Genomic DNA, 11,074 nt, shown 5'->3' with positions numbered 1-11,074 from the left:
ATCTGATGAGAGACAAACTCTGCGATTGTTTCCTTCGACCCTTTATTTACAGATGAGGAACCTCGGGCCCAACTGCAGCATGAAATGTCCTTATGCTTAGTTCAGATTCCCCCAGTAAAGCAGATCCAGAGACAAGGATATGAATGGAAGTACTTGATTTGGGGAGTGAGGGAAAGTACCAGCAGGAGTGTGGGTAAGGTAGAAATCAATGGTGTTATCAAGCAAGTTGTCACTCTGGGTGAGTGGAACCTAATCCATGGAAAATTCTGGGTGACGGTGTAGAGCACACATCTCAGAATGATCTCAGCTGCAGGGTAGGGAGCCAGGATGTTTATCCACCAAATCCCGCCCTTGGTAGGGGACTGCTCCCAGAGGAGATGAGGGCTGTTCATTATCCAGCAACCTCTGGTTACCAGGCAAAATGACGCGATACACTGATTCCTAAAGAAAACTTCTTTCCAGGATCATCTCTCCGCAAATCAGAAGGCAAAATTCCTTCTGAAAGCTGGGAGGAACTAAGCTTCCCGATTTGGAGTTGGTAAAGAAGTGCTGACGACCAAGGTGACATGGTACAGGAGGGGTATTGGCACTTTTGCCCAATGCAGAGCTGCCTTTGATATAGGTGATGTTGGATCTGCTGGCAGTTTCTGAGTGTGGGCCGGGATCGTGTTTCGTGAAGCCGAAGAATGGAAACACGGACCAGGAGAGGCAAAGAGGTTTAAAAAGAGGATAGTTTATTAGAGGCAGGAGAAGAGGTTGCAGCTCCCGAGCTGGAGGGGGTCCCGAATGGGGCGTGCCCCATGATTAAGGCAAAAGCTCTTACTTTTATACCTTCCCTTGCCTGCTTGGGGAAGGGGAGCTGTCTGAAGAAGGAAACTTGTTTGAAGAAGGGAACTGGCGCCTTCTAATGAAATTCGTCTGGCAGGTTTGTTCTGCTTGCCCATCCTAAAGGAATTAGCAAAGAACCCACTCTTATCTATCAGATCTGCTCCGTTTGTCAGGCCAAAATGAATTTTATGATTAACCTCAAGGCCTTGTTACATTATGTCCTGGAGCGAAGGAGTGATTTCAAACCTGAAGTTTTAGGATATGACTGTCCTTTTATTCATTCCACCAGGGACCTCCCTGTCTACCGAGGGACATGCTAGCTCTCCTGTATCACCTTGGGATGGGCTGTAGGGTCTCATCCTGCTCTGATGGATGAGGCTGCCCCACCGGCTCCACAGCCAGTGGCCCCACCTTACAAGGTGCAGCAATGCTGGAGGCTTTGCCTGTTATTCGAAGGACACAGATTCACCTCCAGCCTTTCTGCACTGTGGTCACAGTTCACAGACACCCCAACCCTGAATGGCTGGTCCCTGGGCCTTTGCTCCTTTCTTTCCCCACTTCTCCACCTGCTGAAAGCCCATCCTTCCCAGCGGATTCAGCACAAATACTACCGTCTCTAAGAAATAATCCCCTTCCTGGCACACTCCCTCCTTGACCATAGGCATCAGTCTTGCCATTGACGGTGTCTGGATGGGCCAGGGCTGTGCTTGACCCAAGTCTACACACCAGCAACACCTGGCCACTACCACCTGCACACTGGGCAAGATGGAGGGTGAGCAGTCATGGGGCCAAGTGACACGCCTACCAGGTCCTGGGTACCTGGGGCCTCAGAACTCCCTGACCAACAGATTCTGAACTTTCTTTTCTTAGTCCATCCTCCTGAGGGTAGACTGTGCCACCCACCCCTGTGCATATGGGAGAAATGGCCCCTTAAGGGCTAGCTGTTTGCACTGAGGACATGTGTGGCAAAGGGCCCTTGTCGTGTGGGATGGACTGGGGCTGGGAAGAGCGGGAAGCCACGCTATGAACCTTGAGCTGGGGCACTCTCTGTGCCACCACCTTCCAGCTCAGAATTAGTAAAGAAGCACCAATACAAAAATTCCAAACTTGGAGCTGGCCTCCCAGATTGTTATGGAGGTAACTCTGACAAGATAAGAGGCTAGGACATATTTTATTTGACAGTTTGTTAGCTTGATGTATAATTTTTAAATATGTATAATATGGTATGTGGCCACCATGTGTACTCTTACCCCAGGTCTCACAAACATTCATGGAGAGCCTATGTTCAGCACACAGGCAGTGGTGCACAAAGGTTTGCTAACGAAGCCCATGTGAAAATGTCTGGAGCAGCTATAGAAAGAGAACTGGGGTGAGTGACAGCCTTAGCCTCTGGCCCCGCCTTTTTCTGACTTACCTGGTGGTCTCAGGATAGGCACCCTCACTTCCCTTGCCTTATACAGGGAAACATATTCCATAATTTAATTCAGACCATCATTCTTCAAGTGAGGAAACTGAGGCCCACAAAGGTTAAGTGACCTGCTCCCCAGGGTGACAGTCAGGTGGAAGTGAAGTTAGGACCCAGTATTCCTGCCTCCCAGTCCATGGGTTTTTCTGGGACCCTAGCAAAACAGGGATACAAAGGATCCCCATCCCGGTGGCCACTCCGCTGCCTGCATGATAAAAGGAGGGGGAGATAGCCACTCTTATTCTCGCCAGGCACCCCTAAACTACCTTGACTGAACCCATCCTGTGCCAAAAGCACCTAACTCCTTTGTTCTCTATTAGCAAATCATCCTACTTTCCCTGTCGTTTCACTTCCGACCTTCCAGTAGAAACCCAGGACCGTGGAGGCTGGTTTTAGATCAGTTTGGGCTCAGGGGTTCTGGAATTAAGGGGAGGGGAAGGGCAGTAAAAACAGTGCCTTCATTCCACTATTCCCCGGCGGAGTGATGTCGCCCCAACTGCGGGACAGCACACAGTCGGGGTGCGAATTCGCTCCCCCTTCCGTACCCCGGGGCACAGGGCGCGCCACCGCGGTAATGGAGAGGCAGTTGGCAGCCAGTCACAAGTCTGGACGTTTCAGCCCAGTCCCGCCCTCCATCCCTCCCTGGGGAACTAGTTCGGCTCGCTAGCCCCGGTTGGCAATCCCGCGTGACACAGTGGTTTTTTTTCCCGTAAGGTCATGTCCTTGCGAAACCTCTGCAGCTTCTACGGGCCGCCACTCACCCAGCCCCTCCCAGCCCCACCCGGGGGCGAAGAGGTGGGGCAGCCCGACGCTGAGCTCCGCCCCACCCAGCGTGGTCGCCAGGGGGCGCCGAGGTTCCAGAGCCCAGGCAGTTCCCAGACCCCGGACTCCGCCCGCTCCCCGCCCCCGCCGCGCCATTCTCACCAACTCCGCAGGGCAAGGCGGGGGCTGGGGAAAGTCCCAGGGCGCGTCTGCGCCGGAAACGTTAGTCACGCACCTGCAGCCGCAGAGTGTCCGGCTGAAAGAAATGCCAGGGCAAGGACCCGATTTGCCAAAGGTCACACCCTGGAGGGTCTCCCAGTGCTGTGCACTCCTGACCTTGCCATGTAGTAGTTCTGATGGTGGCTGATACCCTGTTTGCTCTTTTGTAAAGGAACAGCTGGCCCAGGGTCCCTTCCTGCCATTTCACTCTACAAACGCTGTCTGCTGCCCAAAGATACACCTCCTTGGAGCCTCTTTTGAAATCATCACTCTGCATTGCACCTTAAGCAGGTTTCTCTTCATTTCTCAGTAAAAAGAACCACCGCTCCTTGAAGAAAAGGCTGCTTCCAGATCTGGGGCAGGCAAAATACAACATGATCCTGGAACGTATTATTTCAGAAGACAAGCCATCAAAGATATTTGGGTCGAAGGAAAGTTGAGTGGGCCCACTGGTCAAAGGTGGGACAAGCATGAATAAGAATAGTGACTAATGAATTGAAACGCATCAAATAAAATAAATATATTTGTTCAATCCATGAGTTTATAATGATACTTAAAAAAGAAAAACTCATCAGTAGCCTTTGGAGGTAACTAGGGCATTATTCTGAAAGGTGATAACTAAAGGGAAAGAATCAAACATTTATCTTGCCTTTCCTTTGTGGACTGTATTTCAGGGTAATCAAATACACTAGTTGATGAAGGAAAGGTTTTCTTTATAAAATAATCACAGCTAATAAATGCAGATGTGATAGAATGAGGAAATCACTATGTTGCAATAAAACCGTGGCTATGGATTTCTTAACATGTCCCAAAAATGGCATAACCAGACATTAGGTGCCTGCTGATGTGACCTAATAGAAAGGGCACAGCATTATCACTGACGCTCAGGGCCAAAAAAGAAAAAGAACTTGAAGAATCTAATCAAGCCTCCAAATCTAGCTACTATTTAAAGAAATATGAAGGGTGGAAAGATGTTAAAAGTCACCAAAGATACAATCAGTTTAAATATACAGACTGTGGAAAGTTCTACAGGGCAAATGATCCAGTTTTTCCAACAAATGAATGGAATGGAGGAGGAGGAAGAAGAAAGGAGATTTGTTAAGTTAAAGACTTAAGAAAAAGCAATTTTTGGACAATTTTGAAGCAATCAGTAGAAACAACATACAGATTGATTATTAGATGATATATATATATAATTGGTTTTCTGTTGTGTGTAATAATGGTATTGTGGTTCTATTTTTAAGGTTCTTATATAGTAGGAAAAAATACAGAAATATTTATGGTGAAATGATATGTCTGGGATTTGCTTCAAAATACTCCTACAAAGCAAGTGGCAGGGGAGAATTGAAACAAAAATAGCAGAAAGTTGATAACTGTGGAAACTGGGTGATGAATATATGGGTCTCTCTAGTTTGTGTGTATTTGAACATTTTTCATAATAGCTTTTAAAAAGTATGCCCCTCATTTAGCCCCTTTCATATATATAACTAGATATATTTGGTGGGAAGAAAATTTTCTGTTTTTCTCTGCACTTACTGACATGCATTGCCTTCATTTGAAAATGAAAATAACCTATAAAAATTGAAATAATTAGCAATTGTCCTTTCCTTTTTTAAAAATCGAGAACAGTTCTATACATAATGCAGAACTCAAAATGGTTAAACTAAAGATAAAACTGAGAATTAGAACGTCTGAGTTTTATGGCCCATTTGATTTATTCTTTTTTGTTGTTGTTTAGATAACTTTAGGAGGTCATTTATAATAAACAGTAATTTCTTATGGACCCCAAACTGTGCTGTTTTGGCTCGGGTGTTTAGCGTGTCAAGGTTTGAACAAATTTGTGGTCATCATTTAAAGACTGTGAATGTGAATTCTCGGTCAAAGCAAAGGAGAAAGGTTAAGCTCTTTGTTGAGCTGTGGGGAGGCAGCTTCATTCTACCAAAACCCTTCCCCCAAACAGGCCCCTTCTGTGTTTCACTTTCCTCTTCTGTAAAATGGGGCTGTTAGTTACTCTTTCCTAGCAGAGTTATAAGAGCTAATTAAAGCCTGTGGAAGCACTTTTAAAGAAGATTCTAAGATGTGCCATGCTTTAGAAGTGAAAACTATCATTAATATATTTTAATCATCACGTTAAATACCACATAGACACACCCACCTCTACTCCATTCAGGCAGATTTTTGCAAAGGCGTAATTAACAGCGATGATGTCATAACCACAGATCGCTGCTTTCATCCTGAAAGCTGCAAAGTTTCCAACTGCTTAGTAACTCCTCATTAGACTTTTAAAACATATTAAATAAGTACAGATTCCCCATATCTGAGTGAAACATTTTCTTTATAAACCGAGTAAATGAACATGAAAAGTGGCCATCTTTTAGGTAAGCTGCCAAAACCCTAAAGGGCAGCAGTAATAAATAAATAAAGTGCTGTAAAATGCTGAGATTGCATGTTTGGAAAATCAACTTGACTGCCTCCAAAAATATCCCCCAGAGAACTGTACCTGCCTTTTAAATCCTCACCAGGAGGTAAGTACCTACAAAATTCCTGTCTCCTGGCACCTAGAAAGGAATGACAGCAACTACTCAGCCATTAAATGCCAAGCCCTCTGGAAAATAGCTACAGTGCATTGCTAATAGAGACCAGCTACAGTAATGCAGCTTTTTGAAATTCTAATACAATGGTCTCAAATTCCTTTGCAGTGGGAAACCCGGTGTCTTTTCCCAATACTTACGGGAAAGCACCGTATGGGGGCTGGGGCAGGAGAACGGTAGGGATTACCTAGGGATTACCTAGTGATTTCCGACTTGCTCAGAATTCTCCCACATTTCACTCTTTGTTTTCTGTCTACTCGATGTCAACCCTAATATATAATAAAGCTTCTTTGCTTCAATTTCTCCAAACCACTCACCAAGGCTGCCGTGAATGTGTAGCAGACGTTTGCTGAGAATTTGGACGCAACGAGGTGTTACCTCACAGAAGAGCACAGAGGAAAGTTTAAGACAGAATAGTAGTTAGCCCTCAGGCATTCTTCTCCCCCTCACTCCAACCCCCTTCCCCCGCCGAGGACCCTTCCCCCTGGGCATCTTTCCAACTCAGCTCAATCTCTGGCCACTTTGCGGGCCATCTCCCTCTCCTTTGTTCCTTTCCCTAGCAAACTCACCCCAAATACTCCAAATTCTTATTCTTTTCTTGTGCTGAGAAGTCTGGCTCTTTCTTTGTCTCATTCATTCCTAGGTGGCCCCAGCACTGCTATCTCTCTACAGTCATAATGGCCCATCCATTTGCTTTTCTAAACAAAGTTCTCCCCCAAGAAGAATTCTGTTCTGTTATCACTCAGGAATGCTTTGCATAAATTAACCATTTCTGCAGCAATTAACGAAAAATTGCATCTAATAATGCCTTATATCAGCAGCTCTCAAACTTTTTTGACTTCAGGACTCCGTTACACGCTTAAAAATTATTGAGGATTCCCAAAAGACTTTGTTTATGTGGCTTACATCTATCAGTGTTTACTATATAAAAAAATTAAAGCTGAGAAAAATTTAAAATTTGTATTTATTAATTCATTAAAAATAGTAAGTCCATTACATGTTAACATAAATAGAACATATTTATGAAAAATAGCTCTCTGTTTTCCAAAAGAAAAAAAGATGGGTGAGAATGACACATTTTTGCAAATCTCTTTCTTGTCTGACTTAACAGAAGGCAGCTGTATTCTCTATCTGCGTCTCCCTTCAGTCTGTGATGATATCAAAAATCATGTAGCCTCTGGAAAACTCCACTGTATGCTCATGAGAGAATAAGGATGAAAAAGGCAAATAATGTCTTAATATTATTATGAAAATTGTTTTGTCCTCATGGGACTTCTTAAAGGGTCTCAGGGTTTCCCAGAGATCTCCAGAACACACTTTGAGAAACACAATCTTAAAACATAAAGACATTTATTGTTTGCTTAATAAGAGGTCTGAGGTAGATGGGCTCAGGGTTGGTTTGGTAGTTAATGTCAGAAAACCCTGGTGCTTTCCTACCTTCCGTTCCACCATCATTGCATGTTAGCTTCTGGTCTTAAGGCTTGTTACAAGGAGGCAGACACTGCGTGCACATTAAAAGGAAGGAAGCAGGAGGTGCATCCAGGGAGGCCACCACCTTCTCCCTATCTCTCTGTTTCTTACAAGCGGAGAAAATTTTTTCCAGAAGCTCCCCAGCAGACTTCTCCTTGAGCCTTATTGGTATTGACATGTGACATGGCTACTCTTAACTGCGAAGGAAAATGGGAAAGCAACTCTCTGGAGAATGGGAACAAGACAGCTATTATAAGCTGAACCTAAGCTTCCTTGTCCCCTGGGGCTGGACACATGGTTGTGCAAACAAAATCAGGGTTCTGTTAGCAATGTAGACAGGGGATTGGCTGCATAGTAAGCAATAGTGCTGCTACCAGCTCTTAAACTGATAATTATTTCTCCTGCGTACCTTTATCCACAATAAGGAAGCCAATGTGAAACTGACCCAATATTATTGGCAAAGTCTCAACCATGAGGCTTGGATTTCTAGTAAAAATGGTCTTGTGGGAATCTCTGGTCAACTTGAGCGACCAAGTTGGGTGAAAGTGCAGAAAAGCAGTGTTATTTTTCAAACATAAAGGTGAACGTTAAATTGAACATGAACATCCTTCATCATATAGATCCCCAAGACCATCTCTAAGGTCATTTTATGAATATCATACCAGAAATGAGTTCTCTGTGGCTTCCTTGGTTGTAAGATTTTTGTGGAAACAACAGAACTCCACACTAAAGATTATTATAAAGATTGAAAAGTATTATTTCACCTACATGGACTATCAGACAAAGCTATGGCCCCACATAATTCTAGTGCAGTGGGTACCCACAAATTTGAAGATGCTTAGCCAATCTTTCCAGAAATATCCATTGAGCAAACTTGAAATATAAAAACAAGAATATTATTATTTGCTTTTAATTGAAACTTATCTCATTCCAAAAAGGATTCTAGTAGCATATGACACAAAAAATAAAATACATTGGGTATCTACAATAAGAATTTTTCTAACCAAATTTTTTTCTAACCAAAGTAAAGAAATTGGGCAGGAAGGAAATCAACAGGAAAAATAACATGAAGCTAAGGTTAATGCCTAAAATTCATGACATAAAGTTACATACTCTTTTTAGAGGTGACTTTCAAATTTGATACTTAACTGTGGGCAGCCCAATCGAAGACAGAAATGTAATCAATTACACAATTTCACTGTTGCTAAGGAAAATTTCCTCCCCCGGGCCCACAAACACACATACAGGCACTGCAATATTAAAACAAAAACAAACCTTCAAAACCATGTCTACATAATCTCTAATAAATACAGTAAAGAATTAAATAGGGCTACGTATTATTACTGTCTTCAACATAGATGGAGGGCATAATGCCAAAGCAAATTTCCATAAACGTCATGCTACAAATGCCCACAATGATGGGTCACACAAAGGTACACAGCTGTTCATGGATCCGGCTTAACCCAAAAGTAAAATTTAGAGACAACAGAGGTCTACAAACAGCAAGATGCGAATGAGAGATTAGTACATTATAACATTACTAAAGGACAAGTTTGATGAGAAAACATAAAATAAATCAGTAAATATTTTGAGAAATAATTGGTACAGGTTGAATTTTAATAAGAATATCTACCAACCATAGATGATTTGGGGGTGAGAGGGCAGAGAACAGAGAATAAAATTTTTAAAACTAGACTTTTAAGGGCAGGGAGTCGGCCCCAGGATGCCACTGCCACCTAGGTGATTCCCCACCCCCACCATGGCCACAGATCCCTCCATGGCCACTTCCTACAGCTAAGATGAAAGAGCATGTGCTGAATGGGGCTTACACCTTGAAAATATCATGAGAAAGTTTTCTGGTAGCTGCAGAAGCTGTGCAAAACAAATTAAATTCTATCGTATAGACATCATTACAATCTTGTAAGAAGTATCAAGATGAATACCATGTTTCTGCTATCATTCCAAACTTCCATATCTCTCAAGGGACAGTAATAGGAGTGAAACATCCACATCTGATAACATAGAAACTTATCAAGAGAATACACGTTCTTCTGGGCACCCCACCTTTAAGTGTCCATTGTATCAAGAATCAAATTTTACCAGACAGCATTTACTGGATGACTGTAACAGTAATCACCTATTTCAGATAGTTCCTGTGATGTGTCTTATTTGTGTGTCTCTTCCTGGGGGAGATCCTAGCCAGGTTACTAGAAATTTCCTTAGTCATCTAAATCAAAGACAATTTGACTATGGAGAATTTGTGAACCTTTGGGTAGATGAGGAAAGCCAATATCAAACTGCTGTTGAAGAATCTTTTCAAGTTAACATCTGAAGCCTATAGCCATTTCTGCATCTCTGTACCTGCAAATGCCATGCTTAAGGAGAAAACTATATGAAGTCACTGTTTCAATAACTTGATGTGTATATTAATAAAAGTAATAGTCTATTATTTTAGTTTTTCATTGAAAAATAAAGGTGGGCCATCTAAAATTTTCGTCTTCTTGATAAGTTAAAAAAATGAAAGTTAGGACACTATCTTTAAAAGCATAAAAAGGATTATATTTCATTAATGTAATAGGGAAAGGGAATCCCTGTCATACTTTATCTTTTTTATATTGCATATTCTTGAATTTTTCCTTATGTTGCTTTTGAAATTTGGTGCAGTTTCTCCCATTGATGTTATTGCACACAGGTAACACACAGCAGCAAATTCTGAAAGATGTAATTGATATAAACCTAACAAAGCTCAGCCAGTTATCAGAGTTGAAGAATGGAGAGACTTGAAGGGCTAAATGAAGCAATCCAAAGGAAATTTTTAAAAACAGACTCTAGCTGAAGAATTCAACTATAAGGACACGGTACTTATATAATATTTAGTATTTTTGAAGGCCAGTAAGAGTTCTTTAATAATTTTAACTGTGTAAAAGCTTAAAGCTCAATGTAAAGATATTTCCTTTTTTTGCTTTTAGAAGTAACTATCAAGTGAAAATTTTATTTCTTTTGCAGGCAGTTGGTGATTTCGAATCTTGTTTGTTTGCCTGACTAATTTGTAAGCTTAAATTATATTAAGCTGCATTATAGCTCTTTGGCTTCAGAAGTTTCAGTAACCAGTATTTCTGATTAGCTAAGATAAAACTTTTATTAGAAACTTTCAGTTTGCAATTCAGTTGGGTAGTCTACGTATATATTTAAGTTTGGCTTCATCTCAGTTGAGAAATTCATTCAAAGCTAAAGGTATATGTATATACACATACACTTTTGTATGTGTATATGCATTCAGTTTGTCAGGTTATATACAGAATTTCTATTAAGATTTTAAAAATTGATAAGCAATATGGGATTGAAGTGTTTTTCTGATTTGATTAAAATTTTGTATATCACCAAATTTTCTAAAAGTTACAGTCAAATGTTAAGTACTCTAGTTGACTGCTATTACACCTTAAAAGTTGAGTTTATACACATACTCAATTACTGTTTATATGGTGCTCATTTGTTTTCCAAGATATTGCATGACTAAGAAGTAGTGAGACACATTCTTCCAGCCATTCAGTTTCACTACTTTTTAGTCAAACTGGGTTTGTTCTTAGTATTCGTTGAGAATCATAAAATAACTTATACTAGAAGGCCCAAATCACAGAATAAAAGATGGATTAGTTGACGCTCCATACTAATATACATTGTTTATACTTTCTTTAAAATAAATAACTAAAAGAACAAAAAAACCCCTAGACTTTTAACA

The 11,074-nt window shown here is 41.5% G+C and overlaps 1 pseudogene; it reads left to right on the top strand.

Moving 5' to 3' along the window:
* Window positions 1-2,777: 2,777 nt before the first annotated feature.
* LOC109455912 (E3 ubiquitin-protein ligase RNF138 pseudogene) lies at window positions 2,778-9,793 on the top strand (annotated as a pseudogene).
* The last annotated feature ends 1,281 nt before the right edge of the window (window positions 9,794-11,074 follow it).

The sequence above is a fragment of the Rhinolophus sinicus genome, chromosome 18, assembly GCF_057876585.1.
Source record: "Rhinolophus sinicus isolate RSI-liver-muscle chromosome 18, RSI-T2T, whole genome shotgun sequence".
NCBI classification, from domain to species: domain Eukaryota; kingdom Metazoa; phylum Chordata; class Mammalia; order Chiroptera; family Rhinolophidae; genus Rhinolophus; species Rhinolophus sinicus.
The sequence above is the reverse complement of the archived record's forward strand: the minus strand, read 5'-3'. Positions and strand labels throughout refer to the sequence as shown.